Raw genomic sequence first — 23,270 nt, forward strand, 5'->3', positions numbered from 1 at the left:
ATGTGAAGTAAGTTTTTATTAGCAGAGGGGAAAATGGAGAGCAGGCAACACTTGAACTTACATCTAAATTGGTTCAAAGATGGAAAATATGTATATACAATTGGCAATAGAAATAAATCTTACCAACTGCTCTATTGGGGAGGACTGGGCTAGGAAAAAGGAATATAACAAAAAGGGGAGGAAAGGTAATAAAAGGGAAGACAAATTAAAGAAGGCAGTTTTCAGAAGCAAAACAGACTTTAGAGGAGTGCTTTAGAGAATTTTTTTAAAAGTGGATAAACAGAAGAAAATAGGATGGAGTGGGGATATAGAACACATAATGTGAATGAGATGAACTCACCCATAAAATGGAAGCAGATAGAAAAATGGATTGGGAATCAGAATCCAACAATATGCTGTTTACAAGAAATACACTAGAAGCAGAGAAACACAGAGTTAAAATAAGGGACTTGAGCAGAATCGGTTATGCTTCAGCTAAAGTAAAAAAAGGCAAAAGTAATAATTAAAATCTCAAATCCAGCAAAAGCAAAAATAGACCTAATTAAAAGAGATAAGCAGGTAAATTACATGTTCCTAAAAGGCACCATGCACAATGAAATAATATCAATACTAAATATTAAATATACCAAAAACAAAAAATCTAAATTCTTTTTTTTTTTAATAGGCATTTCTTTGGTTGGGTTTTTCTGCTGAGGGAATTGGGGTTAAGTGACTTGGCCAGAGTCATACACCTGGCAAATATTGTCAAAAAGTGCCTGCTGCCAGATTTGAACTCAGGTCCTTTTGACTTCAGGGTCAGTGCTTTTTCCATTGTGCCATCTAGCTGCTCAACATCCAAATTTGTAAAGGAAAAGTTAAAGAAATTATAAAATGAAAGACACTAGAGAGAGATTAACAAAAGAAAAAACTTAATAGAATCAAAAATGAAATGGGTGAATACAAGATGAAATGAAATTATTAGAAGTTACTTTGACTAATTATATGCCAGTAAAACTGACAGATTATGTGAAGTAGATGAATATTTATCAAGAGAGAGAGAGAGAAAGAGAGAGAGAGAGAGAGAGAGAGAGAGAGAGAGAGAGAGAGAGAGAGAGAGAAAGGAAAAAAAGAAGGAAGGAAGGAGAGAGAGAGAAAGAAAGGAAGGAGAGAGAGGGGGAGAGAGAGAGAGAGAGAGAGAGAGAGAGAGAGAGAGAGAGAAGAGAAAGAGAGAAAAGGAGGGAGGGAGAGAAAGGGAGACAGGGAGAGGGAGAAGGAGGGAGAAAGACAGGGAGGGATTAATTAATTTAAATTAATTAATTTTTAAAATTAATTGAACAAACCATTAATGAGCTCCATAAGAAAAGTATTAGATGGATTCAAAAGTGAATTCTAACAAACATTTAAGGAATAGTTAATCCCAATACTATAAAAGTTTTTTGAAAACATAAATAAATAAAAAGTTCTACCAACTCCTTTTCTGACTCAAATATGGTTTTGATACCCAAAATGGAGAATAAAAATAGAGAAAAAAATTATAAACCAATTTTCTTAATGAATATTAATGCAAAATTTTGAGTAAAATACTGGCAAGGAGAGTTTAGCAATATTTCCCAAACATTGTACATTATAATTAGGTAGATTTATACCAAGCTGGTTCAAAATTAGAAAAACCATCAGCATAACTGATTACATAAGTAACAAAAACAATAAAAATCATAGATTTTTTTTAAAAAAGGTTTTGACAAAATGCAACACCAATTTCTCTTTAAAAATACCAAAAACCACAGGAATCAAAGGAGTCTTTCTTAAAATAAGTAACATAGAAATAAAATAAAGAATAACAATTATCTGTTATGAGAATAAACCTGAAACTCTGACAATAAGATAAGGTGTGGTGTGAGGATTTCCATTATCACCATTATTATTCAACATCTTAGTAGAAATGCTAGCTATAACAATATGACATGAAAATAAATAGAAGGAATAAAAACAGGCAATAAGGAAACAAAACTATTACTTTTTGGAAATGACGTGGTGATATACTTAGAGATCCTGAAAGAACCAATTAAAAAACTAATTGAAACAACTTCTCCAAAAATTTTGCATAATTCTTCAGAAAGATAAACTACTAAAAAATATGAAACTAAAGCAATTTCTGGAGAAACAAGAGTCAAAAGACAAATAGCATATTCTAAATGAAACAGTAAACTAATATACATTTTTCAGCAACACATGACACTGCTGCAAAAATTAAACATATTACTAGAGGACAGAGATATTGCAGATATGTAAAATGGCAGAAATAGTTAACATATCTTTTCCTAATGATAATGTAATAAAAGTAGAAATTGGTTCAAAGACCTCAAAGAAGATATCGACCCAAGTGGAGACTTAACAATGAAATCTTAAATAGTGAGTAGGGTAAAAGAATAAATCATAGAAATATTTAATAATTATGTAAAAGGAAATGCTGCTGATTTCTAAAACATCAACATTTCTGAAATACAATAAAAAATTCTTTGGGGAAAATTATATCTGTGCAATTAAATTTTAATAAAGTTGAAGAAGAGTATTAAAGAGTAATGTGGTTTTAAAAACTATAAAATAACATGAAATAAATGCAAACAAGAACCATTAAAAATTACAGGTATAATATGTGAACTAGAAATAAAACAAAACGATGGCTCTTTGAAAGACTAATAAAACTGATAAACTTTTCAGCTAATCTGATAAAAAAGAAAACAATCAAATTAATAAAATAGTCAATAAGTAAGATGAACTCCCAGCAAATCAGAACAAATAAAAAGAATAAATGAAATATTCCTCAGTTATATGTTAAGAAAATTGATAACACAAAAGAAATACCTTTAAAATATAAAATACTCAAACTACAAAAAAAATTTAAAACTCTCAGATAAAGATCTTAATTGAATCTCAGAAAAGGAAAGAAATCTAGCTAAAAAGGAAATACCAAAGAAAAATTCTCTTGGTTTAAGGATTCACATAGTTAATACTATCAAACTTTTAAAGAACACTTAATAATCACATTTCAAAAATTATTCTTACAAAAGAAGGAAGCACCCTACCAGAATCCTCTTATATGACACAAATATAGTTGTGATACCTAAATCAGAGAAAGATAAAATAAAACATCGAAAGAAAACCTGTATCATTAAGCCAATATCATTAAGGAATATTGACTCAAAATTTTTAAATAAAATAGTATCAAATAGACTACAGTGATTTATCTAAGAAATCATTCATTGTAACTAAGTGGGATTTATATCAGGGATGCAAGGATGTTCCCACTTGAGGAAAACAATCAATATAATTACATAAAAACAAAAACATCCAAAACCACATGATCATCTCAGATGCAGGAAAAGCTATTGACAAAGTAGAAGATCATTTATGTTAAAAAAAAAAAACCTTCTAATATAAAGGAATATCATAATATCATAAAAAGCATCTACCTAAAACTAAAAACAAGCATCAAATTAAAAAAAAAAAAATAGGAGTAAGACAAGGATGCCCATTCTTTTCACTATTATTTTGAGTTCTGGAAATATTAGCAACAGCAAAAATAAGACAAGAGAAAGAAGGGAAAGGTGTAAAGATAGCTATAAAATAGATTTTTAAAATCTCTATTGATGACATGATGGTTTACTTGAAAAATCCTAGGGGAAATCAATGAATAGTTTTAGCAAAGTTGCAGGCTTACAAAATAAATCCTCAAAAATTAATAGTATTTCTATATAGAAATAACAAAGAACAAAAACAAGTAATGGGAAAATCACATTCCAAATAACTATAAAACAAAATGTATGGGGATTGATTCTTAAAATACACAAAAGACGCAAAAAAAAAAAAAATAGATATAATTACAAAATGTTCCTTAAAAAGTTAAAGAACAATCTAAATAGCAGGAGCAATTTGGTCCTCTGTTCTAGATCATGCCAATGTAATAAAAATGACAATTCTACTAAAATTATGCTGTGTCAATCATATTACTAAAAAAATACTTAATTGAACCTGATGAAATAATAATAAGATTCATTGGGGGAAAATATATAGAATATTAAGAGAAATAATGAAAAAATTAATGACAAAAGGAAAATAAATAGCCCTTTCTCAAACTATGTTATGGATTCATCAAAATATTGATTAAAGAAAGATCAATGTAAAATACTAGATGAAGCAGATTCAAAAATATTAAGACTCAATAATCCAGTGTTTAATAAAGTGGAAAATAAATTACCTAAGGAAAAATTCCCTATTTCTTAAAAACTTCTGTAAAAACTGGAAAGCAGTCTGGTAGAAATCATTACTGTTCAATTATTTCAGTGGTATTCTACTCTTTGTGTTTTTTAGGTAAAGATACTGGGAGTGTTTTGCCATTTCCTACTCCAGTTCATTTTTTACAAATAAATTGAGGCAAATAGGTATGAGTGACTTGACCAGGCTTATACAGTTGGTATCTAAACTTAGGAGTATATACCTGGCATTCTAGCTACTGAGCCATCCAGCTGTCTCTGATATCTAAGATACATAAACAATAAAAATGCATATATATATGACTAATAGCTATTTCTCAATTAATGGTCAAAAGAGATGAACAAATAGTTCTCAAAAGAAAAATTGTAAAGCATTCACAATCACATGAAAAATATTATGTTATTAATGATAAAAAATGTAAATCAAAACAACTCAAGTAATAAAACATTACTGAGCTAGCTAACACTCCATATTATATTCTAAATGGATATACAAACTTATTAAATATCACACTATTAAAAAATTAGAAGAGAAAAAGATCATACACCTCTTACAGATACATACAGGACATACATTCTAATGTATTTTAATGAATCTTAAAAAATGAGAAATTACATTTTAATTTAATACTTTATTTTCCCCAAGTAAATGTAAAAGTAAATTTTGACATTTTTTTTTAATTTTTGAGTTCCAAAATTTTCCCTCCCACTTATCCACATTGAGAAAGCAAGTGACTTGATATAAGTTTGTGCATATGCTGTCACACAAAACATTTCCATGTTAGTCAGGTCATGAAATGTTTTTTTTTTTTTAAACTAAGAAACATGAAGAAAGAAAAAGTATATACTTTGATCTACATTCAGTCTCCATCAGTTCTGTCTCCAGAGATGGATAACATTTTTCATTATAAGTAGGACACCAAGTAAGAGATAAAAGCAACTGCAAAAAGATAAAACAGATAAGGTTGATTACATAAGACCAAAAAGCTCCTACACAAATATTAATACATATTTATAATTATACATACATACATATATATAATTATACATAATTAATACATATAAGACAGGCTTAGGGAGCATTTGACCTGAAGACCATATAAGACTCACAAAATCATTTAATAAGCAAACTGCAAACAATTATTAGCTGAAAGCTAGGTACAGCAATCCCCCACTGCTTGAGTTCTATAAATTGATAATTTTCTATGGACCACAAATGTTATAAATATCCAAATGGCCCTTGGCAGAAAAAAAAGGGTTTCTACCCCTAATATAAGATAAAGAAGGGAGATGGGTACATAGGGAAAAATCTTTGTATCAAATTTCTGGTTGGTGTTCAATCAATTAGTCATATTTGACTCTTTATGACTCCAGGGACTATAATGTTCATGGGATTTTCTTGGCAAAGAAACTTGACTATTTTGCCCTTTCCTTCTCAAGTGTATTAAGGCAATAAGAGATTAAGTGACTTGACCAGAGTAGCACAGTTAGTATCTGAAGCCAGATTTGATATCAGGTCTCCTTATTCCATGTCCAACACTCAATACACTGAACCATCTATCTGCCTCTGGTATTCAAGATGTATTAACAATTAATAAATATGTAAATATATATATAAATACACACACATATGTACATGTAACTAATAGTCATTTCTTAATAGATAAATGGTCAAAAGATATAAACAAAAGATATAAAAAGAGTCAAAATAAACTGTAACATTCACAACCACATGAGAAAATGTTATAAATCACTATTGAAAAAAATAAATGTAAATCAAAATAACTCAGATTTTATCTCATACCTTGCAAATTGGCAAAAATGAAAAAAAATTAAAATAGCCAATGTTGGAAGGTTTGGGGAAAGATAAGTATACTAATATATTGTCAGTAGAGCTATGATAAAGCTATTTTTGGAAAGTAATTTGGAATTTTGTAAATAAGCTGACTAAAATTTCCATTTTCTTTGAACCATGTTCTTAATTACGCCATTAATCTAAGGAAGCTATCAACAAGAAAAAGTAATGTTCTTTCTAAAATGTAATGTTCTCTGTTGAGGTTTTCTTGGGGTCTCTGGAGGCAATCTTCATTTCAGTTCAGTAATCACCACACAGGTAGCTAGGGGTTAAAGTCCAAATCCTTTATTGTCTCCTTCCAAGTCTCGTCTCCTTCACTTGAGGCTTGGCTAGTTTTTCTGGAGGCCTATTTCTCGCCTTCGTACCATGGGTTTGAGCTCCTGCCTCTTTCTCTACCTTCTGAACCTCCGACTTCAAAGGTTTTTGTTTCAGCCTGCAGCAGCCACAAAGGTGGACAATGGAATGAATCTGTCTTAGCCTCCAAGAGCTTCTAGTACGCTTGTCCATTCTGGCCCTGAGAGCTTCTTGCTTATATGCTGTACACTGTACAAACCAATCATTATATCACTATTTGTTGTAGGATTAAATCAATGCTAAACTAGATTTAACCATTGTCTCCTGAATTCCACTTAGTACCTTGTTTCAAATTCTGGCCCATAACATCTCCTTGTAGGATTAAATCAATCATACTGAATCATGCTAAATTAAATAACTATTGTCTCTATCAATTCCACTGACTTAGTAGCTTGTAAGAATCCTTTGTTTCAAGTTCAGAGTTCTGGCTCCTGCTTTCTTTTGTTTTTAGGACATAGGTGGTCATGACCTCCCTGACTTCCCAAGGAAATGAGAACCCCAAAAAAGGAGGTGATCACACCTTCCCTGACTGCTCAAAAAAGGGTGAAAACATCATAAAAGGAGGTGATCACACCCTCCTTGACATCTCAGGAAGGGAAATGAAAACACTAAAGGAAAGGGGAAATCAAATCAGATTAGTAAGTTTCTGAAGGGGCTCACTCTTAAAACAGGTATACATAAATCCATCAATATGGAAGGTATTACATATAATTACATAAATTATATAAACACATAGCAATATAACGCAGGCTAGTAGTGATGTAACAAATAACATGAATCAACATGAGGAATTATACATATCCATAAGTCCTAGAAATAGTTCAAAAGGAATCTATTATCCATTAGTTCATGTGCCAGGAATACAATAATTCCTGCAAGTTTTGAAGTCCTGCAATAGTCTTATTATGAGTTAGGGAATCCAATGATTCCTGATGATTTTCAATTCCTGAAACAGTCTTTATCAATAATTTTTCATCTCAGGAAATCCAATGATTCCTGAGGGTTTTGAAATTCTTTAATCATCTCATTATCAGCCATGCTCTTTCAGTGTGAGATGTTTCTTAGGTCTTCTTCTTTGTTTTGAGGTTTTTCTCTTTTTCTATCTCTCTCCAGGTGCTGTTGGCACCCATCTGATTCCTTCTCCATCTCTAGAAATACAAGCAAACCCTTTCTCCCAAGCAGTTAACCTTTCTAGTCCCTTCTATTTACCACTTTCTAAATCTCTTCTCACCACCTGGCAATCACATTGGAGCTACTCACACTGGACACTGTCCTTCTGTTGGATTAAAAAACCTGTATTCTCCCCAATTATAATCCCTTTCTGCCATGTAATTGCTTTTTGGCTGAAAGAATATGTAATCCCTTTCTGCCATGTGATTGCTTTTTGGCTGATAGAATATGTAATCCCTTTCTGCCATGTGATTGCTTTTTGGCTGATTGATCACATCAGAGTCCTGAACTTCAAAAGGTGTAACCTAGGCTGCCATCATGCCCCACCTGTCTTTTGTATATCTTGGAGGTGGGCCCTGCCTCTCATTTCTCTGGGTAAATCTACATTCTGAGGCCCAGTGGAAACCTCAGTTGCATTTTGGACATAGGATTTTGGGTCTTCTCTCACCCTGTCCTCTCACTCTATCTCTAAACCAGCATTGGGCTCTCAGATGTCCTATTTTTCCACACTGAAAACATCAATAAGTCTCTCTAGAAGTCCCTTGCCAAGAGGGACCCTGTCTTCATGTTCTTCATAGTCTGGATATAATAAGCATTTGTTACCACTGTGGCACAGTATCTTATGATCTCCTCTAAAGGAGCATCTTTGTGTAGTCCCCATATAATTCTTCTGCAAACCTCATTAGCATTTTCCTTAGCCAATTGTCTTATCATAATTCTTGTAGCTGCATTTTCTCCAATAGTTCTTGTAACAGCTGTCTGCAGATGTCCCACAAAATCAGCAAGGGATTCATTGGGACTTTGCTCTATTTTTGTGAAAGCTTCTCTTCGATCTTTTCCTGGGTGGGAACCTCAAGCTTTGATTGCAGCAGCATCAATTTGCTCATACACTTCTATGGGGTAATTAATCTATGCTAAATTCTCTGAATTCTCTGCATACTGACCTTCACCTGCTAGTTGGTCAAAGGTAATTTGCATGTTAACTCCAGTTTGCTTATTGCATTTGGCTTGTATCCTACATAATTCACTATACTCCAAAAACCACAAGTTTTGTCCAGGTTCTAAACATGTCCTTGATATGGATTTCCAATCACTAAGGGTAAAGATTTCATAAGCCAAATTCTCTAATAACATCTTAATATAAGATGATGTAGCCCCATAAAGAGTGCAACCCTTTTTCAAATCCTTAATTTTTTCCAGATCAGACAAAGTATATCTTCTCCGTTGTTGACTTAAAGAGTCACACTCTTCAATAACAGGGTATGCATTTATTAAATCAGAAATATCCTGTCCTTTTTTAGCCTTAACCAGTGCCTTTTGTAATCTTGTCATAGGCTGCCTCATAGATGGTGCCGATTGTGTTACTGCCTCTCCCCTTCCTCCTTCTCCCTCCACCCATGAAGGGTTCGTTGAGGGAAGTGGATCAGGAGAGGGGGAAAGCCCTAATAGCTCCTGCTGTGAAGTACCACACTCAGAATTGTACTTAACTCCATTCTTATCTGATTCTTCATCCTTTTCACCTAGTTTATCTGGATCCTCCCTCTCCTGCTCTTTCTTCTTTTTTCTTATTCTATAATTTATGTAATTTCCTAAAGCCAGTTGTATTAAATTATATGTATAAAGTGTTTCTTTGGAAATTAAGTCAGGTCCATAATCATTGTAGTATTCACATAGTTGCTCACCTCCTAATTTCCACTTGTCTAGATTCAATTCTATTTCCTTAGAGTACCAAGGAGATGTGTACTGTACTGTTTCTAAAAGTTCAATGATCTGCTCCCAAGTTACAATTAAACCTTGATTTTTTATCAGTCTGACCAAACATTTGACACATTTTCCTTGAAGAGGAAAAGAAGGCTGTTTTCTAAATATCTGTCCCATTTTGGCTAAAGTACTACTTTAGCCCTTTAACAAAGTTTCCTTGTTGTACTCACCGTAATTTCTGGGTCACAGATGAAGATTCTTTACCCCATGTTCTGGCACCAAAATATAATGTTTTCTCTAAAATGTAATGTTCTCTGTTGAGGTTTTCTTGGGGTCTCTGGAGGCAGCCTTCATTTCAGTTCAGTAATCATCACATGAGTAGCTAGGGATTAAAGTCCAAATCCTTTATTGTCTCCTTCAAAGTCTTGTTTCCTTCACTTGGGGCATGGCTAGTTTTTTCTGGAGGCTTATCTCTCTCCTTGATTCCGTGGGCTTGAACTCCTGCCTCTTTCTCTGACCTCTGAATCTCTCCAACTCCAAAGGTTTTTGCTTCAGCCTGTAGCCACCACAAAGGTGGTGGATCTGTCTCAGTCTCCAAGAGCTTCTATTGTGCTTGTCCATTCTGGCCCTGAGAGCTTCTAGCTTATATGCCCCACACTGAGTACAAACCAATCATTATATCAGTAGGAAACCATTATTTGTTGTAGGATTAAATTGATGCTAAACTAGATTTAACCATTGTCTCCTCAGTTCTACTAAGTAATTCCACTTAGTATCTTGTTTCAAGTTCTGGTCCATAGCATCTCCTTGTAGTCAATCATACTGAACCATGCTAAATTAGATAACTAATGTCTCTCAATTGCACTGATTTAGTAGCTTGTAAGAATCCTTTGTTTCAAGTTCAGAGATCTGGCCCATAACACCTATACATATGTGTGTGCGTGTGTGTGAGTGTGTGTGTGTGTGTGTGGTGTGTGTGTGTGTGTGTGTGTGTGTAGCAGCTTGTGATAACAAAGAGCTAGAAACAAAGTAGTTGCCCATCAATTGGGGAATATCTAAAAGAAAAAATGTACTATATTAATGTAATGGAATATTATTGTGCTATAAGAAATCATGTGTTTGATGAACATAGGGAAACATTAAAACATCTATATGAACAGAATGAAGTAAACAAATCAAAAACAACATAGTAATTAAAACAATATAAATGGAAAGGATAATTATACATACACATCCCAAAATCAAAAATAAATGCAAAAAAATATATACCATAAAGATCGAACAGGACTGAGAGATAAGAGAACATACCTCTAACTTACCACTTCATGAAGGTCCACAGCTGTCATACATTGCCCATATTTTCAGATTTTTTCAATGTATTGATCAATTAAATTGACTTTTTTCCCCTATGGGAAACACAAACAGAGGTAATTAAAAGGGATAAACAGGAATACTATATCTTGCTTTTGAAAAGCATCAAAAGTTCCAAATAATCTCCCTTTCATCCATTTAAAAGGCAAGAAATATGATATCCATTACACATATTCCATATATATATATATATATATATATATATATATATACATATATACATATATATATACATACATATGTACATATACATATACGTGTGTGTGTGTGTGTGTGTGTGTGTGTATGTGTATGTGTGTGTGTATGGTGTTAAGATAATCATAGGCAAGGATTAGAGGGTGGGGTGAGAGAGACCAGAGGGACTTTGTGAGAGGATGAGGAGGAGAGAAGTTGGTGACTTTGGACTACAGAATCCAGGATACATCATTGGCAAGCCTTGTGGCAGTTTGTCTATCTCCTTCACTTCTCTCCCTTAAGACCAAGGACTTTGATTTATCTGGCTGACCCTGAAGCCCTCCAGAGAGCAAGCCCGTACTTCATAGTTCGGGGTTCAGGGAACCAAATGAAGAAGTTTGGCTCCCCTAAATCCCCTTTTGGATTGGCACAAGGTAGGGAGTAGTAGGAACCCCCTTCTGGCAGCACAGAGGTCCTTTATAAAGGAATTTACAAATTGAAAAGCTAGATTGATAAAAAGAAGTTTATTATAGGCATTTGGAAGTCGGCCTTTGCTATACATGAATAGAAAGGCTGAATTCCTTAGTGGCAAGGTCTTGACAGAGAAGTAAAGTTTCTAATAGAAAAATCCCAACAGAGAGATACAAAGTCTTAGGTGAGAATAAAGGGTAACGCTGAAAGAGAATATCATCCCAGGGGGCAGAAGTTTGCTGCTATGCCAGGAAGAGAGAGAGTTTGCTTGGCATGGCATAGCATGGCATGTTAGGTCCTCTGACCTTATAGAGGGTTTAAGATTGGCTCTTATTATAATAGAAGGCTTGACTACAAACCGAGAGCAATTCCCTGTGGGTGGAGTTTGAGCTGGAATTAAATAGAATTGAATGAGTCTCTTTAATTCAATAGGGATAGAATTCTCCAGACTCAACTAGCCCCACCTAGATACCAGAATGAAGCTGTTTATCTTGTTTTCCTTGGGCAGAGTCCCACAGACATAGGGTTCAAGGAGAAATATTATTTATACATGTTCTTAAGATAGATCTTTCAACAGACCAAATCTCCCATAATAGTTCATGGATTGTCATTTATGGTATCTTACACTCTTTTTGGCATGTGTGGGCACAAGGATGTGAGGGCATACACAGACACACACTACAAACCAAATAATATTTAAGTTAGTCAGACTTAGAAGACAAATAACAGGAATGAACATTTTTACTGACCTTAAAGCCCAAGACTTTTTGTAATAACTATTTGCAATTCCATAACAGAGATCTAAAAAGGATTTTCTTTACCTCAAATCTGACACTATGATGAAGATTAAGGATTCCTTATTTCTGACAGCAGAACTATTATGGAAAACAGCTTTATCACAGTAAAAAAAAAAATTATTCTATATATGTGTTACAAGCCTAGGTAGGAAGAATTATCAGTTTGTACAAACAGCACTCACTGTGCCTCTGCCAAAAGAGATTTAAGATGATGTAACTGAAGAATGTAACAAACATGGAGGAGTAATCTATATTTATGTTGACAAAAGGATATGAACAGACAATTTTCAGAGGATGAAATTGAAACTATTACCACTCATATGAAAGAGTGTTCCAAATCATTATTGATCAGAGAAATGCAAATTAAGACAACTCGGAGATACCACTACACACCTGTCAGATTGGCTAAGATGACAGGAAAAAATAATGATGAATGTTGGAGGGGATGCGGGAAAACTGGGACACTAATGCATTGTTGGTGGAGTTGTGAATGAATCCAACCATTCTGGAGAGCAATCTGGAATTATGCCCAAAAAATTATCAAATTGTGCATACCCTTTGATCCAGCAGTGTTTCTATTGGGCTTATATCCCAAAGAAATGCTAAAGAAGGGAAAGGGACCTGTATGTGCCAAAATGTTTGTAGCAGCCCTGTTTGTAGTGGCTAGAAACTGGAAAATGAATGGATGCCCATCAATTGGAGAATGGCTGGGTAAATTGTGGTATATGAATGCTATGGAATATTATTGTTCTGTAAGAAATGACCAGCAGGATGAATACAGAGAGGACTGGCGAGACTTACATGAACTGATGCTAAGTGAAATGAGCAGAACCAGGAGATCATTATACACTTCGACAACGATATTGTATGAGGACATATTTTGATGGAAGTGGATTTCTTTGACAAAGAGACCTGAGTTTCAATTGATAAATGACGGACAAAAGCAGCTACACCCAAAGAAAGAACACTGGGAAATGAATGTGAACTATCTGCATTTTTGTTTTTCTTCCCGGGTTATTTATACCTTCTGAATCCAATTCTCCCTATGCAACAAGAGAACTGTTCGGTTCTGCAAACATATATTGTATCTAGGATATACTGCAACATATCCAACATATAAAGGACTGCTTGCCATCTAGGGAAGGGAGTGAAGGGAGGGAGGGAAAAAAACAATCGGAACAGAAACGAGTGTCAATATAAAGTAATTATTAAATAAAAATTAAAAAACATAAAAAATAAAAAAATAAAAATAAAATAATAAATTGCTGTTTTCAGAAAAAAAAAGTATATTTATGTTGACAAAAATTCAGGTCAGGGCAACGTTTATGTGAAGTGCCCCTCGATTGTTGCAGCCATTGCTGCAGCCGTGTCTGCAGTAAATGAATTGAATGGAAGATGGTTTGCTGGTAAAATGATTACAGCTGCATATGTACCTTTTCCAACTTATCACAACCTCTTCCCTGATTCCATGACAGCAACATAACTACTGGTTCCTGTTTGATGATGGAGGATTTAGTCTCTTATGTACATACTTTTTTGGTCAATTGGATTTCTGAATATGTTCATTTACATTTTAAATAATTTATAGTATATAGAAAATATAGTCATGCTACTTAATAACTAGTCACCCTGGTTATTGGGAGTTATTCATTGCTTCATTTTTTATAAGAAGTTTTTATTTATATCTCTTGTTTCTTATGTCACTGTTATCCCATATATCTCTCTTATTCTTTCTAATAGAAAGTCCTCTCATATGACAGATTTTTTTCCCCTACAGGGAAAAAAAGTCAATATAACTGATCAATACATTGAAAAAGTCCAAAAATCCAGGCAATGTATGACAACTGTGGACCTTCATGACAACTGTGGACCTTCATGATGTGGTAAGTTAGAGGTATGTTCTTTTCTCTCTTAGTCCTCTTCGATCTTTATGGTATATATTTTTTTGCATTTATTTTTTATTTTGGAGGTGTGTATGTATAATTATCCTTTCCATTTATATTGTTTTAATTATTGTGTTGTTTTTTATTTGTTTACTTCATTCTGTTCATATAGAGGTTTTAATGTTTCTCTATGTTCATCAAACACATGATTTCTTATAGCACAATAATATTCCATTATATTAATATAGTACATTTTTTCTTTTAGATATTCCCCAATTGATGGGCATCTACTTTGTTTCTAGCTTTTTGTTATCACAAGCTGCTACACACACACACACACACACACACACACACACACACACACACACATATGTATAGGTGTTATGGGCCAGCACTCTGAACTTGAAACAAAGGATTCTTACAAGCTACTAAGTCAGTGGAATTGATAGAGACAATAGTTATTTAATTTAGCATGGTTCAGTATGATTGATTTAATCCTACAAGGAGATGTTATGGGCCAGAACTTGAACCAAGGTAATAAGTGGAATTACTAAATGGAACTGAGGAGACAATGGTTAAATCTAGTTTAGCATTGATTTAATCCTATAACAAATAATGATTGTAACAAGAACGAGTTTTTTTTTGTTTGTCTTTTCCTCCTCCTTCTTGTATGTCTGACTTTTTTGTGCTTTTGTCTCATATGACAGGTTTTTTTTTTTTAACTTCCCCAAAAAATTCTATAGAGCTTTCCTGACTACAGCTGAATTAGATTGCTGTTTCCCCTTCCCAGTGTTGTTTCCATAAACCCTTCATCCAAGTTGATTACATGTGTCCTTGAAGGGAATAGCTCTACTTGTAAAAGTTCCAGTTAGACAATTTTAGTATTAATTTGATTTGTTATTAACTGGATATTTAATTTGCATATGATCATAAACTTAATGCATTTAGGAAAAATCCAATCCAGATTAACCAGATTTGAATTTTAACTTGTTTTTATTGAATGGATGAATACATGTGTGTGAAACTGGGAAAATATTTTTTTGTTTTGAGTAGGTGAATAAAGTTTTGAAAGTGCCATATAAAAAACTCTATATCTATGTGTTTTTGCGGAGGCATTTGGGGTTAAGTGATCCACCAGGGTCACACAGGTAGGAAATGTTAAGTATCTGAGACCAGATTTGAACTCAGATCCTTCTGGCTTCAGGGCTGGTGCTCCATCCATTGTACTATGTAGCTGTCCCTTAAATTATAGTCTTATCTAGGAAGAAAACTTTATCTTGACTTAATAAATTAAATTTGGGAGCAGGCAGACTATGTACCTATTTACTTTGATGTGACTTGTAAATTTGAAATAATTTAATTGTAGTCAATTTTAGGAGATAAAGACAAATGCTTAATAAATGTTTGCTATTGACCTATAAGATAATTTATGATTATACATCCATATATGGGTGTATTATTATATCATATGTGTATATATTGTATATATGTGTGTATTTTATGTGTGTGAATATATAAGCTATACATATGTGTATATATGGTTATACACACATATATGTGTATTTAACTAGTTGTATGTGTATATACATACATGTTTTCATGATGAAAAGACATTGAATCCTATGACTAATAAAATAGAGGATTAGATGCTTTGTTTCATCCTTAAAACCTCTTAAACCTCTCTACAACAGAAATTATGAGCCAAAGAGAAAGCAATTTAAATTGTCTCTCAATGATCTAGAACAGCAGGAATTCTAAAGAATGCAAAAATCACAAGAATTCTTATCTAATGAGCTTATTCAGAACCCAATTATTCACTATATACCACACTACCAGCAGCAAGGACCCAAAAGGCTTGGCATAAAATGAAATCTCCCCCTTGTAGTCTCTTCCTCATTCTCTTTCAATTGCTATGAAGATCCAAACTACAAATGCCAGTTACAATGCTACAATGGATTTCTACAGGAGAATGGTAGAACAAAAGGAAAAAAGGCAGTACATGTATCTGGACTTGAACTCCACGCTTCTATTACACACAGAGTCTAGGAGATCCAAAATCCAAAAGTCAAAAATCAAAGCAGGATACAATAGCGCCAGACATCTAAGAAAAAATACTGAAAAATAAAAGAAAATGATTCAACACTTAACCCACTCATTCAATACTGGCAGAATTTTCTGAGTAGGTAAAAAGAGAAAAAAGAATTGTGAGAACAGAATTTACTAAATGCACACAAGAAATAATTGATAATTTTTTTTCTAAAATCTTAAATGTGTAATGATAAATCTCACCAAAGAAATAAATAATACCTGATGAGGAACACAAATACATAGAAGTGAAGAACAATCTAGGAGAAAAAAAGATTATAACATTATAATAACATTATAAATGATCTCAATTTAATCAAAATACAGCAAAAACAAAATGCAGAGACAAGCTAAAAATTATAGATTACTTAGAATAACATAAGTCAAAAAATCCTGAACACAAGTAAACCTGAGTACAAGAAAACTGCCCAGAACTTCTAAAAGCAGAAAATAAGATACCAGTTGCCAGAAGCTATAAATCACCTGTAAGGGAAAATAAGAGTTGCAAACTCAAAGACACATTGTGATTCAGTTCAGCAATTCCCCTAAGAAAAAAGAAATTCTGCAAGAGACCAGGAAGAAAACTTTCAAATATAAAAGAAAGGAAATTCCAAAAAAAAAGGAAAAGTATAACGGGCTGAGGCTTGAGATGATGCACTGAGGTACCAAGCACATGAGGCTAAATAGTAATTGGACCATACTCTATTAATATATAAGCTTGGAGAAAGAATGGCCCCCACCCACTCTTTATGCAAGTCCTGATGTGTTGCATAGAAAATGACGATTTTGGTGGTGGAGGCAGGGGAGTGGAAAAGGAAGGGGAGGAGAGACTGCTTGGGAGCCATCTTGACTACCTTTTTCTGTTTGTTTCTCTTCTTCTTTTTGCTTTTTTTTTTTTTTTTTTTTGCTTTTTTTTTTTTTTTTGCTGAGGCAGTTGGGGTTAAGTGACTTGCCCATGTTCACACAACCAGGAATTGTTAAGTGGCTGGATTTGAACTCAAGTCCTCCTGACTTCAGGGCTGGTGCTCTATCCACTGAGCCATCTCCTCTCCCTTTTTCTTTTTCTTTTTTTTTTTTTTTTTTTTTTACTGGAGGAGGAGGGAAAGCAGATTTACTATGATCAAATAAATTTTAAAAAACAAGACTTGCAATCAAGCTATCTTACAAAGCAAAAACAAGAAAGAGATAAATAAGGAAACTATATTTTACTGAAAGGAGCCATCATCAACAAATCATGATAAGTAATAAACTTATATATTCCAAATAGCTACCATCCAAATTCATAAAAGAAACATTTAAGCTAAAAAAAGATATAGACAGTAATACAATAGTGACTTAACTGTCTTCTCTGTTTATGATAAATCTAACAGAAAGATAAAAGAGAAAATAAGAAACTGAACAAATTTCTGGATATACTAGAGTTAAAAAAAAAAACATAGCATCTTCTAAATGGGACAGCAAAAGAATATACATATTTCCCTGTACCACATGTAACTTTTAGAAAAACTGATGATGTGCTAGGGCAAAAACATATTACACACAAATATAAAAAGACAAAAATGGTTAATACATTCTTTACAAACCATAACACAATGAAAATAATAATTGTTTCAGGGACCACATACAGAAAATCCTCCCCCAAGTGGAGACTTAATAACGTGATCTTAAATAATGAGTAGGTCTAAGAACAAATCAGAGAAACAGTTAATAGCTATGTAAAACAGAAAAAGGTAGTCAAGATGGCTCCCAAGCAGTCTCTCCTCCCCCTCCTTTTCCACTCCCCTGCCTCCACCCACCAAAATCGTCATTTCCTATACAACACATCAGGACTTGCACAAAGAGTGGGCGGGCGCCATTCTTTCTCCAAGCTTATATATTAATAGAGTATGGTCCAATTACTATTTAGCCTCATGTGCTTGGGACCTCAGTGCATCATCTCAAGCCTCAGCCCATTACAGAAAAGGAATAATATGAGGACTATTTTTGACTCATAAGAAGTTGTAGGAGGGAGTAAAAACCATGTAATCTGAAGAAAAATAGAATTTGTGATGCAGATCAAGATGATTTATATCCTATTAACTGAGTTTAACCAAAATGAAAATAGATGAATAATTAATAATATATATTCCTGCTTTGTGCACAAAGTTCTTCAGGTTTTTCTCACTTTCCTTGCACCAACTCATAGAAAACCTTCTTAGGTTTTTCTGAATTGATGCCCTTCATAAATTTTTGAAATACAAGATTGTTCTATCACAATCATATACCATAAATTGTTCAACCATTCTCCAATTGATGAACATCACCCCAGTTTCCAATCTTTACCACTAGAAATAGAGCTGCTATTAATGTTAATAAATATCTTTTTCATGCCTAAACCAGGAAAAGCAAAAAATGGAAAAAGAAAACTATAGACCAATTTTCCTAACTGATGTTAAAACTTTAAATAAAATACTAGCAAGAAGATTACAGCAAAATATCACAAAGATCATATATTATGCGGGGTATGCCAAAAATGCAGGGCTGGCTCAATATTAGAAAAACAATAAGCAAAATAAACTGCATCAATTATATAGAAAGATGTAGAAAAAGCTTTGAACAGAATACAGTTTTTTCATATTTAAAACAATAGGAAATACAGTAATAGATAAGTCCACCTAAAACCAAAAGGAATCATTACCTTTAATGAGGATAAACTAGAAACTTTTCCAATAAGATCATGGATAAAACAAGGATGTCCATTATCACCATTATTATTCAACATTGTACTAGAGATGTTCTCTGCAGTAATAAGACTTTTTACAGGTGAAATGATTATTTTAAAATCAACTAAAAAAAGTCAAAAGGTAGAGATAGAGAAATTCTTTCAATTGGCAACAGACAGTATAACAATACAATATAAAATACTAACTGCCAAGACCCACACACAGAGGCATGATATGAATACTATGAATGTAATGTATATGTCACATAAATATTAATTGCTCATCAATAATATTGGCTCAACATAATAAAAATCCAAAACTACTTACATTAATTTATTTATGCAATACTATATCAATCAAATTATCAAAGCATTATTTTATAGAACTAGGAAAAATAATAAAATTCATATGGAAAAAACAAAAGGTCAAGAATATCAAGATAATCAATGAAAAATGTAAAGAAGGCCAAGTAGTTGCAAATCTCAAATTATATTACAAAATGGCAATCATAAAAAAATTCATGCTATGAAAGAAATTGAGTCAATGAAACAGAAGCAAATGAGCATGGTAATTTATTTTTTGATCCAAAGATTCCAGTTTTTATGCAAAGAATTCATTATTTGACAAAAATCTACTGAGAAAACAATTAAGTAGTCTGGCAAAAACTTGGCAGAGCCCAACACCTCATACCATCTACTATAATAAGCTAGAAATAAGTACATAATTTAGACATAAGCAAATTAGGGAAGCATAGAAGAAAGTATCAGCTGAATCCCTGGATAAGGGAAGACTTTAATATCAAACAAAAAATAGAAAGGTTCAAAAGAGGTAAAGTAAATAATTTTGATTACCTAAAATGTAAAACATTATTCACCAATGCAACCAAAGTTATAAGAAATTCAAAAACTTGGGAGGAGAATTTTAAAGATATTTTCTTTGATAAATATCATAGTTATCAAATTAATAGGGAACTGAGCCAAATTATTTTTTTAAAAAGTAAGAGCCAATCCCCAATTGATATGAATAGGTAATTTTTGAAAGAAGAAGTCAAAACCATCAATAGGCATATGAAAGAATATTCCTTATGAGTAATACTTAAAGAAAGAACATTAAAAAAATTCAAAGATACCATCTTATAACCATTAGATTGATTAAGTTGACAGAAAAGTAAAACAACAACTTCTAGAGGAGATCCAGGTAAATAGGTTCATTTTTGTTATAACTATGAAATGAGTCAAATATTCTACAGAATGATTCAAAATTATTCCCAAAGGGTTATAAAACTGTGCTTATCCTTTGACCCAATAATGCCATGTCTACATCTATGCTTAAGGATATCAAAGGAAAGGGAAAAGGACCGTATGTATTTGTAGCAATTCTACTTGTGATGGCAAAAAATTGAAAACATGTCCATTAATTTAGAAATAACTGAACAAGTTGGGGTAGATGAATGTAATGTAATACTTCTGTGCTATAAAAAGTGATGGAAGAGATGTATTCAGAAAACTTTAGAAGATTTATATGAACTGATGCAAAGTGAAGTAATCAAAACCAAAAGAATAATTTTCAAAATCATTGCAATATTATCAACTGTGAAAGCCTTGGAAATACTTATCAAACACTGACAACACAATTCATATGGAATCATAATTGAAAATGTTATCTCTAACTGCACATAGAGAATGGACTTGAGTACAAATTTTAAAATTCTTCCTTTATTTTTCTTAATATATGAAGGGGGGCCTGGTAAATGGGAAAATATGTTTCTCATTACTTCACATGGATGATGAGAATCATATTATTTGCCTCTCAATGAGTGATATAAGAAGTAAAAAAAAGAAAAAATGAAACTAAAACAATTAAATTAAAATACTTTAAAAGTAAAAATAAAAAGCAATGATGAAAAGGAAAATATTATTGAAATAGCTACAAAATGGATAAAATATTTAGAGATTGTATTACCAAAGCAAATAAGTGACTTATGTAAATTTAATTATCAATTGCTCCTTAAAGAAATAAAGAGCAACTTAAATAGTTGAAGGAAAATTCAGAGTTCAAAGTTATACTATGCTAATATAATAAAAATGTCAATACTATTCGTTAGTTTATAATTTTAGCAAATTGCCAATGGCATATTACATTGAAGTAATAATTTCTATCATTATGGCAGGATAATTTAAAAATCAGTTGAAAAAATATTTAGAATATCAAGGGGAAATGATTGGGGAAGAAAAGTAATGACAAAGGTCAAATAGAACTTCCAGACCATCCGTCAATAATACCAATGCTACTGATTTAAAAATAGAGATAGATTAATGGAACATACTAGACAAATGAGAAAAGAACAATAGAACTTAGTAACCTAGCATTCAATAAGGTAGAAAAACATAAATTTCCTCAGAAAACTTATTTTTTGATAAAGACTTCTGGGAAAAGTACAAAGTATTCAGAAAGAAATTAGGCTAAGAATAATACCCACATTCCACAATATATTCTAATTAAATACATGATCTTAATTTAAAGATCATACTATGCAAAAATTAAGAGTAGCATATCACATATTTCTCACAGCTATATTCTTAACCAAAGAAAGGATAGAAGAAATTGCAAAAGACACAATAGATAACTTTGACTAAATGAATCTGGATAGATAATTGGGCCTGAAATCCTACAGCATAAATAAAATTTAAACACCTAGGATAAAAAGGCAAGTGGTCAAAGATAAAAAATAAAAATAACCTCTATATCAAATTTCTCAGAAAAGGATTTAGTATGCAAGATATAAATTATACATGTATGTTATATGCACATATATATGTATATATACACACATACATATATTGTATACCTGTGTGTTGTGTGTATACACACATATGTATACATATATGTATTATATGGATATATGCACGTTTACACATACACATGTAGATAAGTGGTCAAAAGATATGAAAAGTATTCACAACCATATGAAATAATGTTCTTTTCACTAATAATAAGAAAAATACACATCAAAAAAACTAGGAGGCTTTACCTCATACCCTGCAAGCTAGCAGATATGACAAAAATGACAATAGTTAATGTTGAACAGATTATAGAATAATAAACCACAAGTGCATTGTTGGTGAAACTATGAAATGGTAGCACCATTTTGGTAAAACATTTGAAATTATGCAAATATAAAATATTCAAAATCTTTAAACCAGAGAGTCCACTACTAGGCTTATGTTCTAGGAAAGCTACTGATACAAAGTCCTCATATACGCTAAAATATTTATAGCAATACTTTTTCTGAGAGCAATTAAATGGAAATAAAGTAGATTGAGGAACAGCTAAATGAAGTGGAGTATATATATTTAAGGGAATGTTATTGTGATGTAAGAAATTATTAGTTTGATAAATACAGAGAAACACAGAAAAGTCAGTACAAACTGATGCAAAGTGAAATAAAAACATCCAAGAAAACAATATACACAATGATTAATTACAACAATGTAAAAAGAAATAATGATGCTCAAAAAAGTCAAGTGAATGTAATAAATGAAATTAGGGGAAAGGCTAAAAATTTGTATTGTTATATTGAGGATTTTTTGTCTGGTAGTCATTCCTACAACTATCACAGAGAGAGAGAGAAGAAAAAAAAAGACTTTCAGTTCTCCCCACAAAGTGATAAATGAAGAAAAATAAAATCCATTGCACATATTTCCCAAGTGATAGGCATTCCCTTAGTTTTCAATACTTTGCTACTACAAATATTTTTGCACATATGGGTCCTTTTCCTCTTTCTTTTAACTCTTTATGGTATAAACAAGCAACAGTATAACTGAATCAAAAGGCATTCACAATTTAATTCCAAATTGTTTTCTAGAATAGTTAAAACAGTTCACAGCTCCATTAAAGGTGCCAATTTTCCCATGGCTCCTCCAAAATTTCTTTTTCCATTTCTGTCAACCTAGTCAATTTGATAGGTGTGATGTGACTTTTCGGATACAACATTCATTAATGAATTGTTGGTTTAAAAAATATAATAATTGTCATTTTAATATTGTTCTCTTGAATTTGTTTAGTTAACTTTATATAAATTTATATAAATCTTCAGCTATATGACAGAAAAATAAAATGATAAATGTTAGAAGAGCTGTGAGAAAATTGAAATGCACTGTTGGTGGAGTTATGAAATGGCCTAACCATTTTGGAAAGCAATTTGAAACTATGCTCAAATGGCTACAGAACTATGGGTCCAGAAACACTACTATTAAATATGTATTCCAAAAAGATTTTTTAAAAGTGGTAGGAAAGGACTTACTAATACAAAAATATTTACAGCAGATCTTTTTCTGGTGGCAAAGAATTAGAAATTGAAAAAATGGCTAAACAACTTGTATTATATAATTGTAATGGAATACTATTTTGCTATAAGATATGATGAGTAGGACAATTCCAGAAAAACCTGGAAA

General features: G+C 32.4%; 1 protein-coding gene across 11 annotated transcripts in view; it reads right to left on the reverse strand.

Annotated features, from left to right (window-relative positions):
* The window catches only part of LRFN5 (leucine rich repeat and fibronectin type III domain containing 5), a 357,934-nt gene that overhangs the window by 268,403 nt on the left and 66,261 nt on the right, over positions 1–23,270 (reverse strand). For 10 of the 11 annotated variants that reach the window (XR_007950700.1, XM_051978009.1, XM_051978012.1 and 7 more), the window contains exon 2: positions 10,653–10,739. The exons of the other annotated variant lie outside the window; for it this stretch is intronic. The gene's annotated coding sequence lies outside the window, so the exon portion shown is untranslated. The remainder of the gene's footprint in view (positions 1–10,652; positions 10,740–23,270) is intronic. 11 annotated transcript variants of the gene reach the window in all.

The sequence above is a fragment of the Antechinus flavipes genome, chromosome 2 (assembly GCF_016432865.1).
Source record: "Antechinus flavipes isolate AdamAnt ecotype Samford, QLD, Australia chromosome 2, AdamAnt_v2, whole genome shotgun sequence".
In the NCBI taxonomy this organism is placed as follows: Eukaryota; Metazoa; Chordata; class Mammalia; order Dasyuromorphia; family Dasyuridae; genus Antechinus; species Antechinus flavipes.